The 16,223-nt window shown below is 42.2% G+C and overlaps 1 protein-coding gene across 1 annotated transcript in view; it reads left to right on the top strand.

The window, feature by feature from the left end:
• Positions 1 to 309: 309 nt before the first annotated feature.
• Positions 310 to 16,223, top strand: part of fam222ba (family with sequence similarity 222 member Ba) — a gene marked incomplete at its 3' end in the record, with an annotated part of 30,097 nt that continues 14,183 nt past the window's right edge. The window contains exon 1 of the mRNA XM_079247775.1: positions 310 to 409. The remainder of the gene's footprint in view (positions 410 to 16,223) is intronic.

The following is a 16,223-nucleotide window of genomic DNA, read 5'->3' as shown; positions in this document are numbered from 1 at the left end:
GGTGTTATAGAGAATTTATATTGTCAAATAATTTTTAAACCAATTAGTAAATGGCCAAAAAAGAAAGAAAAAAATACAACAACAACATAAAAATCCATTATTTTCTACATTGTACACATGTGTGGACCATAGACTGTATAGTCTGGACCTTTGGTCTGGTCTGGACCTATGGTTTGGACCTATGGTCTGGACGCTGCACGCGGACTGTCCCTTTAAACCGCTCTAGAGCCCGGCGTAGCGCGCGGCGCAGTCTGTAACGCTACCAGTTAACAGCGCATGCGCCGGAAGTTGCTGCCGCAGACAGCAGCAGGAGCAGTGATTCTGCCAGCGCAGGGCATCGGGAGAAAATCTGTCCCTTTTAAACCATGGCCACGCACTAAACGATGCCTTTCGCCGAGGTATACGGAGAGTAAGTAGTTGCATCTTCACGACACGCCTGCTGCCCGGTTCTCCGTGGCATCCTGTAAAAACCGTGGCGTAAATACTAGGAGAGGCTGAGATGGCAACAATGGGACTGTGTATGTTTCAGACTGTCTGGCTAGCTTAGCAAGCCAGCAACCTGGCCAGTCAGCTGGCACTCTGACTGAGCAACCTGCAGGTTTACTGCTCTGCTATGCTTCCCCCTTTATTGTCTGTTTGCATATGACAAAGCCTCTATATAACTGTCCCATACTGGACAATTCACATCTTTAAAAGCAGCCGAAAAATTGTTGTGAAAAGCTGGTGTTTACTGATTGAACTGGGATTGTGTTGAGCTTTTTTTTTTTTTTTTTTTTTTTTTTTTTTTTTAAATATATATAGCTAGTTGTGTTTTTGGAATTTAACAACCAGTAGTTATTAAGTGGGGTTAATTTCTAAACCAAATGATTGCCACAAATTGGTCAAAGTTAACCAGGACGATTTTAATTCTGATACTTTAATGAAACCTCCTCGTGAGAAATTGTAGATCGGATGAAATGGATGAAACCAGCTCAAAAGGAAGTTAAAGGTAGTCTTATTATGACTGTGCGGCTTTTAAAGTCTATATTTCATTCTGCTTGGTGGTTTCTGTTGCTAGTTTTCAGTATAATCAATGAAGACGCGCGTGCATGTTTATCCAAATAGAAAATGTCAGCTGCTTTTAGCGGACGTGCAGATCCATCGCTCCCTAACGTGACTGTAAATAGCACCTCCTCGTGTAGCGACAGGGGAAAAAGTGTGTGTGCACCTGCAAAAGCAAGTGTTAAAGGTGATAACAAAAGGTTGACGTCACCGGGCTCGTCCTGATCCTGCCGCACAACCTCGACCACTGAGGAGGTGGAGGAGGAGTACAGGAGTAGTTTCAGAGGAGGACAGCAGCTGTCTTTTTTTTTTCTCCCCCCTTTTTTTTTTGGTTGCTGTAATGGTTGGTGTCTGGAAGGAGAAGGTCTATCTCTGATCAAATTTCGGGTATCCTAAGGGCGCACTTAACTAATGGGATCCTATCGATGTTTCTCCCCCTGTAAGGCTGATCTTTACGCGGCGGAATGTTAATGTTGCCACAGCCTGTCCGTGTTGTCTTTGGCTGCTCTGAGTCTGGCTTTATTGATGTAATCGCTCTTTAATGTCATGGAACTTGAAGGATTTTTATTAAAGCATACCGCAGTAGAGCAACTCCTCTGTGACTGACGGGACAATGGAAGTTATTGCTATTACTGCACATGGTAAGATGATTAAAAAATTGAAATATTGTGGAGAAATGTCTGATAAGAGCTTGTTTTGACACATTTGCATGATCATTTTGTTGCTTTGGAAAAAAAAAAGTCTGTAAAAACTCCTTTATCTTTCCATGACAAAGGTGAGACTGTTTAATTTAAAGGAGCAGGGAGGATGTGCTCAGTGATATCCTGCGCTTACTCAAACAAGACCCTGATATTACTTGCCCCAAAGTGCAGTTTTGCAATGTAGCTTTCTCCCCCTACATTTTCCAAAGAGCAGATAATTAAATTTCAGACCTTGTTGTTGGGGAAACTCAGGCCCCTAGACTCCCTGCAATTATCGTGCAGAAGGAGCCTTCTTTGCATTTGGGTGCTATGTTTCCCAGCACAATGAAGATTAATTAGGTCTTAGCAGCAAATTACTGTAAGGCCTCGTCCCATCTATAAAATGCGGTTCACCTCTAATGACAGCAGCCTGGCAAATGCATGGAAAGATCTGTATAAAATGCCTTACATACTTTGTAATTCATAAGTTTTAAGTCTTTTATAATACATACATTCATTTTTTACACAATGCCATGATTAAGTGTTTGACGAAGAGGTTTGGTTTGAGTGTTTTTTCTGTGCTCATGAACGCATCCTTGCTTTTATTTAAGCCTGAAAATGACATTCATGTTTGCTCTTAGTTATAAAGCCAGGCAATCAGTCTGAGTGTCAGGAGCAGGTTCATTTGTTCATGTCATGCTGGTCAGCAATGCAGAAAATTACTGCGTTCCACCAAATTGAAATACCACTTGAATGCATGTGTTAATTAGATCTCTGCGTGGCTTTTCGAAGTGTCTCTTCTCCTCTACCCATGAGTCATGTGCTGACTCTTTGACCTGTCACTGCAAATCCACAGTCTTTGCTGAGGGCAAACTGACAGAAAAGCAAGCTTGTCTTGTTTATTTTTTCTCTCGGCAAGCCACTGACAAATATATTTGAACATATTGATCTAGGTTGTGGGTACAGGAGGGTAATTTTCTCAAGAATACTTGCATTGCATCAGGGCTGCTGTGGCTTCTCAGTTTACAGCTGTTTGTAGACGATGAAGTATTGCAGGGAAAAAGCAGATTCGGCTTGTTTAAGGTGACTTGAATGGGAGCAATCAAACCGAGGAGTGAGTACGACTGTTATCCACACCTACGCAGTTTTATGGACACCATTGTTTCAGTATCTAACGTTCTTTTTTGAAGGCAAATGGCAGGAATATTAGTGATTGATGCTTAGCTATCCTATAATAAATCAAATGTTTGTTGTGTCTTAAGTAAAGCCCAGATGTTTTGCAGTGTAGAAGGTTTTCCACGTGACAGCCAGAAGATCTGAATCCTAACATTAGGCTTGTTTCAGACAGCAGTAATAAGAGGATAACATCAAAGCTCTGCTTTATTTCTCAGAGACTTCAGAGCAAGACTATGAATAACAGATCACACGGTACAAAGAGTGAACCAGAGAACTTGAGTAGCTTTTATGTTTCAACTGTTGTTGGATTTCAGTGGGAGCTATTAAATGCATTGATTAGTAACGGCGCTGATTCTGTGATTGTTGACGGTGAAATCACTTGGCTAACCAACATATTTTTTTTTGAAGTGATGATTTTTCTGTGCTGGAATGAGCCACTTGGCTGATGCTCATTTTGGGTTATTCAAAGCCAGTGATTTGATGGAACATTTTAGTGACGGTACTTGAATTGGAAATGTGTAACCGTGTGCTCTCTCCCAGTGCGATACATTTAGCTTCTTTCATATTCCAGCGGGAGCATGTGCATGCTAAATCTCTCCCAGGTGTTGTCGGAGCGTTTCATCTGCAATAGCAGGTTTTAATTTTCCTCAACCAGTCATTTTAGAAGTGCAGCATTTGAATATCATCCATTTTCTAAATGAGACTCCCCCCTCCCTGCTCTTGGGCAGCAGGGTAGAGACTTTCCCAGGTGGTGATGATTTGCCAGCCAGCTCCACCTTTCGCTCCTCAAGTCACCAGTGCAGCTGTCAGCCCACACGCTCTCATTGAACCACCCACCACTTGGAGAAACTCTCTGTGAGGCCACCTGATGTCTTCAAGTGTGGTTTAGGACTCAGACCAGATGTTTGGTAGCACGAATGTCAGGCTTAGAAATGATAACCGCACCCTCGTGATGCATATTAGATCATGTGTTTAGGATATGATGGGCATCTTATTGATATCAGAGATAAAGGAGTGTCTTGCGGGGCTGAGGCTGCAGATCAGCTGCTGCATGCTACCGACATCGTTTCATGTGGGTTATTTTATTTTGTCTGCATTGAGTGAACGCGATAAGCCTCATTCCAAGATACACTTTGCGTCTTTGTTAGTCATATTGTTTTCCTTGTGGCTTTTTTTGTGCATAGATTTGCATGCTGGCTGACAGGCCCAATTAGGGCTAAAAGCTGCACTCTTGCTCGGTAGTTTGTGCAATCAGCAAACCTGAGGCTTCGAGCCAAAGAGTGACGTTACAAACAAGAAGACCAAAGGGATTTCTGAAACAGTGATGTCCTTAGCTTAGGGGTAATCATGGAGGAATCTAGACCCCCTGGTGACATTTTCAAGAGTAAGAGCAGTCGGTGCACCAGGATGACTCGGTCCTGATCAGACAGATGATTGCCGGAGACACTGCAGATGACAAGGTTGTTTATCCGCCTTCATCTTACAGGAACAGCAGAGGAGCAGCACAGATACCGTTATCTGTTTATGGCACGAGATAAGGACGTCTCAATCGGATCACTGACCCTCCACTGACGTTCTCCACCCGAAATACCAAATGCTCCGTAATAAGAGGTTGCCAGGCCGGTCCCATGTTACTCTTAAGTAATCCTAATAGATTCCATTAGCATGTCGGCGGTTATTGCTGCAGTTTTCCAATGTCCATGCCAACTGTACATATCAGGACATCATTAGCTACCATCAGGGAAGCTCAGAGTCTGACCCTGTCTGCGAGGTCACAAAGAATGCCACAACAAAGCTGCAGTAAAGCTGCAGGGGATATCATGTGGAAGGGATAGAGGCGGAGTGAGCTCAAAGTGTCATAGCTGGTGCAGATATTAAGATAAGGCGCAGCTACAAAAGGATTAGGGAAGGAGGAGATGTAAAATACGGTCAGATAATTGGGCTTTATTTTGAATATTTCAGATGGTTCATTAGAGACTAAGATGGTAAAGTGTTTGGCCTCCATCTGTAGTTTAAGTGGCTTTGTGGGACAAGCTCTGCAACCTGATTGAAGAGTTTTATCTCAGTCCTTCACTAGCTGTTGACAGTTATCTTGCAGTACTAAAAACACTGAGCTTGTGTTTTTTTTTTTCTATCTTCTTACCAAAAGAGTAGCTGTGCTGATGTTATGTTTGTAATTCTCTCTCCTTAATGTTGACCAGGAACCGGAATGATTGAGGATTTGTGTAGCTGTCCTCTTATAAAAATGACAAACCATCCGATGGTTCTGGAGGCATGACCAAACCGTTTGAGCTCAGAGGTTTCGTCCGGGTATCTGGATCTGTGCTGTGGACGGATGAAGGCTGAGCTAAGAGAGCTGTTGTGGAGAGCGGTCAGTGCAAGGCACTTTGCCATGACCCTCTTATCATGGGTTACACCACTTCTCCAGGCCTCAGTGTGTGGGTGTGTGTTTTTCTGTGTGCGTGCAGTGTACTGGAGAGCAAGCGGTGCTTAGAATGGGGTCCTTTATAACCTTCTAACCCTCTGGTCCTGTTTGCAGCCATTGTTGGACTCAGTGAATGGTATCTCCGTGCCTTGAAAAGTAACCAGATGACATTCTTCCTGTTGTTCAAAAGGGCCCGAGGTTCTGTTGTGAAAAGCGACTGAAAGGATAGGCTAAGACTGTGACCTTCAGAGGCTAATCTCTGGCATGTCATTCAGTGCCTGTTTTGAAACAAATGCAGACCTCTCTCCCTGATAGCAAAGTACCGATTCAGACAAGGCAGAAATTCTTCTGAGGTTTTCAGCAGTTACACTTAAAAAGCCTTCAAGTTCGTTTTTTTTTTTTTTTTTTTTATTGGACTACCTAAGGAACCAGAGGGTGTTTTGTAGCAGTTGAGCAGAATCATTATTCCAGACAGGCAGAGCGTCTGACACCTTCATTGTCCAAACATTCTCTCCAGCCTGTGACTGAGCCCTCTGTGCACAGACCTGTGGCATCAGCAGCCCCTCTGTACTGCATGCTGAAATATCACTGCTGCTGTGAAAAGCAGTGGGGATGAAATGCACTTAGTGAGACAGTAAATATCGTTGCAGCTTTCAAACTAGCTTACGTTGTTTATATCTGCTCCTCTCTGGTGTATTTGCTGTATTCAGCTGGCTGTGCTTCCTGGAATGTGCAGGGATGCGGTTGTCGCTATGCAGGGGGATGTTTGGCTGTAATCACAGTACATAGTTCAACTGTGTAGCAGTTCAACTCTGCAACAGTCACGCCGGAGTCGCTTTTCTTGCAGGACTTTTGTGCAATGAGATCGCTGCTTGAACAACATGAATATTTACCATTTTTGCAAGTTTAAAAAAAATTTTTTTTAAATATTTATTTAATATTCAGATGATGCTATGATATATCAGTAAATCCCACAGACTTAGTCTGTGTTGATGCATAAACAGCATGTCCAGTTCTCTCAAACCATCAGATGTGTGTACTCTATGCTAAGAAAAGGGCTTCGTGAAAAATGCACTTTATAGACATTGATGTGTCTGTTGTAGTCTACAAAAATCTAGGAAAGCTGATTTAAAGACACTTTCCTTTCTTCATGCCTCCTGTGTTAAAGCTGCACCACCTGTGTGGGGTTAAGATTGGGGTCAGTTCTCTTGCAGGTGTCTGTTGTCCGGGGCCTCTTTTTCAGGAGCGTGTTGCGCTGCAGATTGACATGGAAAAGAAAAGCTGTCAGGTTTTTTTAAAAATTTTTTTTATTTAGGGCCTCTTTTTGTCAGACATCTTTCAGCAATAAATGATTGGCATATCTCCCGCTATTTCCCCCTTCTGTTTGCAGCCATCGAGTTTGAGAGCAAATAATGACATTGACCATTGTGGGTGATGTATTTGCCGCCCGCGTTCATGCGCACACATTTAAAAAAGGCAAGGTTGTTTACCAAGGAAGCGTTGGATTAGAAAAGGAAAATGTCAACTTTTATCATGCTCCCGCACAACCATTGCACATTAGTCAGAAATTGTTCCCTGAAGTAGTGTAACATCCGCAGAATGTGATGGAGATAGAAGCAAAGGAAGGAGGGTGGGCCACGTTATGAAAGACATACTTGAAAGTACTTGTGTGTAAAGAGTCCTGAGGCAGGTCGTGGATTTTTTTTTTTGTGTGTGTGTGTGACAGAGAAGCATTCGTCTTGCTGTGTATCTGACATCTCAGGGTCTCATTGCGAGGGTTTGCCTTAGCTGTGTGTCGACTTTCTGTAATTAATAGCCACTACACCCCCCCCCCCCCCCCCCCCCCTCCTCCCCGTCACCCCATCAGGAGACCAGGTGCTGCTTAGATCTGCTCTACCACTTTAAAATATTATTAAAAGATTATTTTTCAAAAGTACAAGTATCTATATAAATCATAATTATAAGGGTTTGGTGATAAAAGTATAATAAATACAAATGAATGTGTCAGAATTTTTATCACTTAATGTTTTTAGTTGTTTTATTAACCAGAATTCAGTTAAAGAGACAGTATTCAGGGAATGATGTCTTTCGGGGAATGTGGGTGGGTTCTTTGCTCTATGTCCTTGTGTGTGTGTGTGTGAGTGTGTGGAAAGAGCTTGTGTCTTTTTTTTTTTTAAATGCCTTTTTATCCACTGTTTGTTTTAATCCTTATGACTTGATTTTATCCTGTAAAGCACTTTGTGTTGCCTGAGGCATGAAAAGTGCTCAAGAAATAAAGTTTGATTTGATAATAGAATAAACAAGGTGATAATGTGGATAGAGGTGTACTAGAAGATTTGTATTATAGATAATCGAATATTTAGGTTGATATCCAATTATGAGTAAGCGTGTTTTTGTGAATGAATAGTTTATATGATGCGATGTAACATGAGTGGACATGACATGCATGCATTTAGTATGTAAAAATGGATGTAAAGAGATGGATTTGAATATGTAAATAGCTTGTATTCCAGAAGTGCGGATGTGCTGTGTAACTTTTTACAAGTTTTTTGTTTTGAGGTTATAATTGTGCCGGACCCCCAGGAAGAATATGGGGATCCTAAATAAACTAAACTAAACCGCCGAAGTACAGCAGATACACTGCTTGTGAGTTTTGCCGTTGTAGGGGATAAAGCTCACGGATGTCAGCAACATCTCTCTTACTGCACACAACGCTGCTGACTATGTACATGTAAACACACCAACACACACCAAAAACAAAGAGATGAATTTTAACGATGCACAGCTGACGGATTGCTTGTTGGTAAAGGATGTGGTTCATTTAGCCCACTTTGCGTCAAGCCCCATTGTGTTCATGTCCTGTGCTGTTTAGCAGGGCTTGCTGCCCTGACAGATTGCCATCCCGATGGGGAGATTTACCCAGCCAGCTCTGCCAATGGCACTGACACCATCATTAGGCTTTGATCAGCTGCAGTCTGCAAGGGGAAGAAGAGAGAGTAATATTCTTGATCTAATTACTAGGAGACATTTCAGGCAGTGTAATGTGTGATTTAACCTCTTGTCAGAGGCTATAAAAGGAAGCTGGGTTAATCTTCCCGGCAACCTCTTTTCCCACACAGGGGACAGTGCCTTTAAATTTCCTTTTTTCCGTGAACCTTGTAAAAAAAAAACAACAAAAAAAACCCCAGAATGTCGGCAGGGTATGCCAACTCACTACTGCAGTCTTTTCTTCTTGAAATCGCTTCAGCCAAGAGTTCTGTGACCTTTCGAATGCTGGCAACAGCTGATTCACTGGAATACGTGCGTTTTTGACAATTGCAAGTCGAACAAAAAAATCCGTCCTTTTGACTTTTCTATTCCTCTGGTTTGCTGCCCCTTTTGTTTCTCTCCATCTTCTTCTGTCTCTTTTCTTTCTCTCCCTCGCCACCACCACCCACACATTGCAGCGTGATGAGTACAGGGGACTTGATTGAACAAATAGATTGTAAGTGGAATCGAGGGGTTTGGGTTAATCAGTCAAACATAGTTAAACAATTCTTTAGACATGAAGGGATTAGTCTTGCTTGCGCTGAGCTCATCAGAGCCCATTCTCCTCAGTGCTGGCTGGGCTTTTAGGGCCAAGGGCCACGGCCTCTCTGGCTCCATGGAGAACCACACACGCACCCCTCAGCATGCTCCATTGCCTCTGAATGCCCCACCACTCTCCTTTCCCTTTGTTACAGAGTACAATTGGAATGATGGATTAGCAAATTAAATGCAGACCTTTCTATTCATGGCCATTCCCGCTCAAAGTCTCATTCACTGGATCTATCACAATCCTACTTTAAAATGGTTACCAGGTTCACCAGTGTGTCCTCTAATTCCTCCAGAAAGTGTTTTACCCTCAAACACATTCTGGTGGGGAAAAATAAAAGGTTAAAACCAAACTGAGGTGATTCAGTTGCTCTTTCCCAACATAAAGGCTCCCTGTATCTTGTTTTTACACGATGACTTCCTGCACATTTTCTTCCTTTTTTTTTTTTTTTAAACTGACTGCTGATCACACTGATAGGAAGTGGCTCCGATATGACAATGTGTTGGCAAAGGCAAAGTGCACAGCTGCAGCCAGCCTGAACCTGCTCTAAATGAACTGTCGCTGTCTTATCCACATTCCTGAGAACAGAGCATCCACCCTGTTGGCCAAGAGATAGAACTTGTTCTTCCTTCAGATATCTGCATCTTCTTTAACAGTTTTGATATGATAATTGGTGTTGTGTCACTAAAATAACTCGTACTAGTCTTTTCTTCAGACCTGAGTGAGATTTACTAGATTTTTATCACCGTTTGAACTCGTACCTGTTTGTCGTTTCTGGTATCTTAATGTCAGGACAAGAAAACCTCCAGTTACTTAAACATGTCAAGCTGACATGACTATTTAGTTTTGATTGGATTGAAATTATATTATATTTATATAGTTATTTTTATACTTTAAGCCACATCCTAAAGGGGCTGAGGTCCTGCAGGTTTTCCACGTATCCCTTTTCCGACACATTGGCTCACGTTAATCGGATCAAACAGCCAATGAAGTTCTGCAAAGTGACTGATTCATGTGAGCCAGGTGTGTTGGAACAGGGATACATGGAAAACCTGCAGGATTGTGGCCCTCCAGAACCAGAGCTGGACCCTGCTGTTCTAGGTTATGAGAGTTTTCTTACATCAGCGATGGATTCATCATTATTCAGCTGTATGTTTGTTTTTTAGTTAAATCTAAATATAAAGTTTTTTTTGTTTGTTTAGTGAAGCTTAATTCTCATTGAAGCTCAGCTTCTATTTTATTTTGTCTGTTTATCACAAAACAGAAACGTGGTTCTTTGCTATTTTCTGCTCCCTTTGCCCCACAGTCCTGTTTCCAGCACAGTGTGGGGGGGGGTGGATTGCTGGGCTATGAAGAGACCCCAATTAGCAGGACTGGCAGGCCTGCTGAAGGTCACCCCCCGAGCTTTGGTGTGGGAAAAGAGAAGGGCTGCGCCGGTCAGGAGTAGCTCTGACACTGATGAGGCTCTCAGCTGGACACTGAAGCTTGCACACAAAATAAGCAGACTTTTAAACCTCAACACCTCCTTCATAATCACTCTTTTTTTTTTTTTCTTCTTCTTTTGTTTTGTTATGTTTTTTTTCCCCCTGCATTGCACAGCGCTTAGCCAAAAGTGGCTGTGGATTTTGTGAAAGGTCAAGTGTTCTCGGCAGATTGTCATAGTATACTGCGACCATATCTGAGAGATCCATTTGTCATTAGTTCCAAAGTCCCCTACTTCATCAGCCCGTGTCTGGTGTCGGCTATCTCAGCCTGATTGATGGCTGTGTCCTTATTGCAGGGAACCGGGGTCGATGGCAAAAAATTTGCTGCTGGGTGCATTAATGCTGTGTTCAGTGGCATAGACCTTTGAGCAAGCCTCATCAGTCTTGAATCATTGGACAGCCACAGGAGATCCGTATAAGCGGGCATGATGCAAGAGAGAAAAAGAGAAGGATCGACAGGAAAGAGTTTTTATCAGCAGAGTTAACTCCATTACCCGTCTGACTTTGTCTCACTGGTGCAGGCGAGAAGAAGATATTGAAGATTTGAAGTTAATCTCGAAGATTTCCAAAGTACCGCAGCCACAAACAAGATAAATCTTCGTTTTTATTCACACATCCTCAGACGCAGGCAGTGCAGAATTTAATTACTACCAAATCACAGTTAAATTTGGTTTTTCTCCAGTGATGTACCACAGAATTAGTCTAAACACCTATGCTTCACATAAACAAGTCTATTTTGACGCATCAGTTTTGTTTGCACATCCAGCTGGGTAGATTTGTGGCTTTTAATGCTCATTTTTAAATATTTTTCTGTCCTAGAAAGTTTGCAATATATAACAGGCTGTGATTGAATACCAAAATGAAGCTTTTTAATTAGTAATTTGATTATTTTAAGAGAGTCTTAGTCTTGTTTGGAGAATTTTTGGCATACTTGGTTGCCTTGAAACTGTAGGGGCTGTTTTGGTATATCTACTTGTACCTGCGTAGGAGTATAAAAAAAAAACTGGTGCCATGACTACAACAGGATACACCTACATTGTGTGTAGGCTCACATTTAGACAGACAGATGGCCTTTTGAGCCTGGGAGGGCCAGATGTTCCCATGCAGACACAGAGGTGAAATGTTTGCCATGCCGAGCCCGTGTTTGCCTGACTCTCCACAGAGTCACCGCCTGGCTGCCTGGTACCCCGAGCTGTTGTCCGCTGGGGAAAGAGCTGGGGGTGGACAGGCGCTCACGTAAGAGAAACCACAAATGTCTTGTGTATTGCCAGAGGCGAAAAGAAACGCATCTCGCACAGTACTGTCCAGTGCAGAAAGATCTCCATTTGCCCGGGCTGGTCTGCAGAAATGTAGGAGTTCTGTTTGGTTTTGCTGGAAGCCACATTACCATGGAGTCGGCTAACCTTAACATTTTATAGAGGGAGCTTTTACTGGATGCAGCACAGTTGTATATCAGCATGTAAGCATTTGTTTTTCCACCATTATGTAGTAATATTGTAAACACAATAGTAATAATGTGTTGTTTTCTGGCATTTTTCTTTACAAAATGCTTTTGACAAGCAGGATGAGGCGAATTAAATGGGATGGATATCCACAAAACCTGAATAATAAAATGCACGATACATTTTCCCCACTGGCTTTCTCCAAGAAACAGCAGACCTGTATCTCAGTAATCCCAAACTTCAGACTGAGCCGGTGCACCTCAGTGGAGATCCCAAGCTTTTTCTTTCATTTGCATTGAAGAGGTTCACCGTAAAAACTGAAAAATGATCCCTGTCACTGGGAGATTTTAAGATAAAACTTTTATTCTACATAGCAGAGTTAAAGATGGGGCTAATATTCTTTTAGATGGCAATATTAATGAATGTAGCTTTGATTCATTGAAGTCTTTAAATTCCTAAAATGACTGTAAGTCTTATGTCCTAGGCATTTTTTTTTTTTTTTTTTTTTTTTTTTTTTAAATCTCTCACGTCGCAGTTGAGACTTCAAGGTGACTGAAGTGTAACATCAGTGTGTCACGTTGTTTTATTTAGTGTTGAATATTTAAAAGCTAAATACTTTGTGAATTTTCTGTATGTATACAGCTGGTATGGGAGAGAAGCCAGTTAGTATAATAGCACAGTGGCTAAATCTCTCACAACAGCCACGGTGTAGCACTGGAAGCTGTTTTTGTGTGTTAAGCCCTTTCAGGATGATTTGTGAGAGTCAGCGCTCCCACAGTTCTGCCTAGAAGAGCTGCACTGCTTTCTCCCTCATCTAAACCGGCCCAGCGCGTGCAAACAGGCCAGGACTGGTAATGCTGGGTCAATAATATGGGTCTGAATGGGACAAACACACCCCCCTCTCCTGTTAAGCACAGTTTACGTGTCAATAAGAAGGTACTGAAAATACCAGAAGAGGTCATTACTCCTGCCTGGGAAAGTCACCAGAGTGTATGAATTTGCATTTGTGTGGTTTCCGATACATGTGTGTAAAGCGAGACGGGAGAAGAGACAGGCGAACAGCTGCATTGATTTCATTTTGTTTGCTGAGTACTCGGTGCAGAAATGTAAGCCGTGGGAACACCTGGAAAATGGGAGAGGAGGAGGTGGCGTCGGCGGTGCCGCTCCTGGCTCTGTACCAGGCAGACATACATGCATGCGCAAACACACATCTCACATGTGTGAGGGCAGCTTTGGGATCCCAATCAGCAGCACTTAACAAAGCTTTCCTCTTTCTCCCTTTAATCGCAGGCTCAATTTGTCACTGGGGTGTCGAGTTTCTGATAAGCGCTTTGACTGAGCGAGGCGAGATGGGTGTGGGGGAGAACACAAAATGGATGCACCTGCTAACAAATGAAATCAAACCACTCCATCTTCATTTCCCCCTTTTTTTTTTTTTCCCCGCCAGCTGGAACAATGCTACCTCACTTTAGTTCCAAGCACATTGAGTTATTTCCCGCTAAGCAGGGAGCAGGCCTGAGCGACTTACTGTAAAATCCTGAGAAGGAACTCAAAAGTCTGCTTTTAAGCCCTCTGATACGCAGCAGGGCCCAACTTCCGATCTTTAAATAAGCTTTATGTAAAATGTTCACCATGTTTTTGCCAGAATAATAATTGCTTTTTGAATATATTGGGGGAGATGTAGTTTGCAAGGTATTTTAATTACATTAAGAATCTATTAGCAAGTCAATCAACTTTTTTTTTAGCTTCCTTAGTCCTGTTTGAACCATGAAATTCAAACTTCCAAAGGTTTACATGAAGCACCATAAAACACTCAGTTATCTGGAGTCAGGTGGTTTCTTTCACTGCACCTACCATAACACACACACACACACACCTGGTGGATATGTAGTGATCTGGTATCCGTGTCTAACCATGCTGTTCCAGCCCTGCACCAAACTGAGCCGCCTGGCAACGAACACATCGATTAGATGGATAAGATGAATAACACAGATGGTGCCGTGGCACCACCAAGGAGATGGAAGGATTCATGTTTATCTCGTTACTAAAAACACTCGCTGCAGTTGTGTGATGAAGTGGCACCACTGTGGTTGGAGGTGCAAACTGGAATGTCCCAGACTAACAGCCTGTCCAGGGTGTACCCTGCCTCTCTCCTAGTAACAGCAGGTATAGGCTACCAGCTCAGCAGTAATCCTGCACTCTATAGGTGGATGGAAGGAAGGAAAGTTCCCTTTTGACATAGTTTTAATAACTTTGATGATCCAGAAACTTTATAATTAACACCATCTGGTCTTGATTGTCTTAATTCCATTTGAACATAACTAACTTTATTCCCATAAGCTTTGTCTGATTAGACAGCATTTAGTTAAGCTACTGGCCTCATATGTACTCCTTCTGTTGTCCCGGTTACATTAAAGAGCTGAACTGATTGATCAAGTGGTCATCAGAAATGGCAGATTTTCACCTTGACCACCACCAGTCAGCGATGGACCAAAACAATTCTGTTTATTCATTTACTGAGTTAATTCTCCGTCAGGAGATGCACCGATCTAGCAGCAGTGGCCCCAAACAATCTTTGGCACCTTGTTTCCTTTCCTCTGTTCTATTGGTTTTTCCTTTGCAAAAATACAAGTACAGCAGTTGTTTTCATTTTTAAGATATATGTGCGTTCTCTGATGCATTTCTGTGTTTTTAAATGAGGAATAAAGAGAAATAAGCTTATAAGGGTAAATCTGTTTTCAAAAGTTTTCTTTTTAAATAAATTCCTGTGTACATAAAGTTGTTAAATTTCATTTAGTTTTTTTTTTTTTTTTGTTTGTTAAAAAAAAATTACTTTTTATGTGGCTCCTTATAGTGACTGTAAGAATTTTTTTTTTTAACTGAAAAATATCTTTTTAAGAAAAAAAAATTAAGTGGAAGCTTAAAGGGTAGGAGAAATCCAATATGGTTATTTGTTACACTAAAAATAGAAGATAAACTGGGTGAGCAACAATACGGTTAGAAATAGTTCGGGCAATTGAAATTCATTCATTCATTTTTGATACCGCTTATTCCCATTCAGAGTCGTGGGGGACTGGATCTTATCCCAGTAATAAACTGATGGGTGGCCGGTTACACCCTGGACAGATCGCCAGTCCATCGCAGGGCTGAATGTCAATCACTCTCATATATTTTTTTGTCGCATATAAAAATGCGAGCAATTTGAGAGGAGTCCTAAGTGTTACGGGGGACATTCTGAGATATAACATTGCTAATAACTCCTGGTTTATAGGAGCAGCTTGGACTGATACCAGACGATATAATAGATGAACACTTTTGAGGATTCTGCCTCTCACAGCTAAGAAAGCCATTACAAGCTGTCTGAAAACGGACCCAGGTGAAATGAACTTCTGGGTAGATATTATAGAAGAAATATGATGAGTTTAGCAAATGGCCTTGAACTAAAACAGACCTATCTGCTGGAAGAGGAGAAAAATGCATCCTTATGTTGTTTTTTGTGTTTTTCTCATGTCTATTTATTCGTCTTGTTGGTTTATGTTATTGATTAAAAAATAAAGTCAGTTTCTTTATCTGATGTAACATTTTGCTCTTACAAATCATCCTCTTTGAATAAAGCTTGGCCCTCTACGAACTTCTTCATGAATGATTTTAGAACAGCCTCTCATTAATTCAGTCAATCTTATGTACTCATCAGAACTCACGAGTTGTATTAAGCGTGTAAGTAAATCAAATCCAATCTCCAGAATCGCTTCATGGCTTTTTTTTTTTTATTACATGTCAGCATATTTTTTCCTCCATGAACTAGCTGAAGTCTCGTCATGTCTGAGAGCAAGCTGACTTTCTCCTCGCTGAGGCATACTCAGCTTCTGGCTGTGCCTCTCCATGGATTTGCAGCAGATAAATAAATAACTAGTCTGGCACCCCTCACTTTGGATCGCCTCTGTTTTGGCAGGCCATCCACGCTGCATTTTCTATCAGGTGTAAACATGTCTGTCAAACGGCACAGTCGGGGGGCCGCGGCGTGTTGGCATTCATGACGCCATGCTCGCAGCACTGCCAGCTCTTTCTGTCCGCCCGTCTGACCTTGGCTGGCCTCGCCACGACTGAGCACACTTAGCCGTACCCTTCACATTTGTAGACCTGGCTTAAGTTGCTGCGAGTGAAACTGACCCCAAGTTGAAGAATGGACCTTTTTTGCTGGCTGTCCTTGCAGTGCTCATGTGGTAATGGCCGTAGCGTAGCTGCAGTGGAGCTAGTCGGGTCAGGACCAGGGAACTCGCTGCTTAATATCCTCTCATCTCGCCAACATTCCTGTCATCTTCTCTACTGCGAGAAAGTCGTGGCCATCATCAAAAAGACTTCACAAACTACTGATGCAAAGACAAGAGAGAAGGAATGAGG

The sequence above is a fragment of the Telmatherina bonti genome (genome assembly GCF_933228915.1).
Source record: "Telmatherina bonti genome assembly, chromosome: 10".
Lineage (NCBI taxonomy): Eukaryota > Metazoa > Chordata > Actinopteri > Atheriniformes > Telmatherinidae > Telmatherina > Telmatherina bonti.
Note: the sequence above shows the minus strand (reverse complement) of the source record. Positions and strands in the feature narration are given on the sequence as shown.